This window comes from Pituophis catenifer, unplaced genomic scaffold, assembly GCF_029215685.1.
Source record: "Pituophis catenifer annectens isolate HBS135680 unplaced genomic scaffold, rPitCat1.0.hap2 SCAF_5, whole genome shotgun sequence".
Taxonomy (NCBI): domain Eukaryota; kingdom Metazoa; phylum Chordata; class Lepidosauria; order Squamata; family Colubridae; genus Pituophis; species Pituophis catenifer.
In genome coordinates this window covers 2,429,813-2,431,765 of record NW_027256885.1, presented here as the reverse complement: position 1 = coordinate 2,431,765, position 1,953 = coordinate 2,429,813, and positions in this window count along the sequence as shown.

Genomic DNA, 1,953 nt, shown 5'->3' with positions numbered 1-1,953 from the left:
TTCGGGAAGGCTTGGACTCCGACTGGGTAGGTACAGGCGGGTTGTCCGAGGTCTGTCTTGAGACGGTTATCTGGGATGAGTTTGACCCTGTGACTCCCGAGGACGTGGACAGGATGCTGGGGAGGTTGAACGCAACCACATGTTTATTGGACCCGTGTCCCTCCTGGTTGGTGCTGGCTACCCGGGAGGTTACACGAGGCTGGCTCCAGAGGATTATAAATGCTTCCTTGAGTGAGGGGTTCTTGCCTCCCGCCTTGAAAGAGGCGGTGGTGAGGCCCCTCCTCAAGAAGCCCTCTCTGGACCCAGCTGTTTTAGCAAACTATCGTCCAGTTTCCAACCTTCGCTTCCTGGCGAAGGTTGTTGAGAGTGTGGTTGCGCGACAGCTCCCGCAGTACCTGGAGGAAACCGTCTATCTAGATCCGTTCCAGTCCGGCTTCAGGCCCGGGTACAGCACAGAAACGGCATTGGTCGCGTTGGTTGATGATCTCTGGAGGGCTCGGGACAGAGGTTGCTCCTCTGTTCTGGTCCTATTAGACCTCTCAGCGGCTTTTGATACCATCGACCATGGTATCATGCTGCGCCGGTTGGAGGGGTTGGGAGTGGGAGGCACTGTTTTACGGTGGTTCTCCTCCTATCTCTCCGACAGGTCGCAGTCTGTGTTGGCTGGAGGGCAGAGGTCGACCTCAAGGCACTTGGTTTGTGGGGTGCCACAAGGGTCGGTCCTCTCGCCTCTCCTGTTCAACATTTATGTGAAGCCGCTGGGCGAGATCATCCGTGGTTTTGGGGTGCAGTGCCATCTGTACGCTGATGACACTCAGCTGTACATCTCCACCCCAGACCACCCCAACGATGCCCTTGAAGTGATGTCCCGGTGCCTGGAGGCGGTGCGGGTCTGGATGGGGAGGAACAGGCTCCGACTCAATCCCTCCAAGACTGAGTGGCTGTGGCTGCCGGCGTCCCGATATAGTCAGCTGGTGCCATCGCTGACTATTGGGGGCGAGACATTGGCCCCCACGGAGAGGGCGCGTAACTTGGGTGTCCTCCTGGACGCACGGCTGTCCTTAGAAGAGCATTTGACGGCCGTGGCCAGGGGGGCTTTCTATCAGGTTTGCCTGATACGCCAGTTGCGCCCCTTTCTGGATCGGGACTCCCTATGCACGGTCACTCATGCCCTCGTTACTTCCCGCCTTGACTACTGTAATGCTCTCTACATGGGGCTCCCCTTGAGGAGCACTCGGAGGCTCCAACTGGTGCAGAATGCGGCCGCGCGGGTACTTATGGGGGCGGCATGGCGCTCCCACGTGACACCTCTCCTGCGCGAGCTGCATTGGCTTCCAGTGGTCTTCCGAGTGCGCTTCAAGGTGTTGGTTCTCATCTTCAAAGCGCTCCATGGCTTAGGACCCAGTTATTTACGAGACCACCTTCTGCCTCCGATAACCTCCCACCGGCCAACACGCTCCCACAGAGAGGGTCTCCTCAGGGTGCCGTCTGTCAGGCAATGTCGGCTGGCGACCCCCCGGGGAAGAGCCTTCTCTGTGGGGGCACCCGCCCTCTGGAATGAGCTGCCCCCAGGGATACGACTAATCCCGGACCTCCGGACCTTCCGCCGGGCCCTGAAGACTTTTTTATTTCAGCAAGCCGGGCTGGGTTAAAAAAAAAAATTTTTAATTGGTGAATTTTATGGGTAATGGGGTTTTAAATTGGAGAAGCCTAAGATAATTTAATTTTGTTTTAATGTATTTTAATATTTGTATTGTGTGTTTTTAATTTTGGCTGTTCACCGCCCCGAGTCCTTCGGGAGAGGGGGCAGTATAAAAATTTAATAAATAAATAAATAAAATAAATAAATAAACCAGAGTGTATTGATGGTCAGGTCCCACCACCTTGTGACTCCACCATGTATCAGCCTGGCCAACCTGGACCAAGGACCATACAAGCCATTAGCTGGCCTTC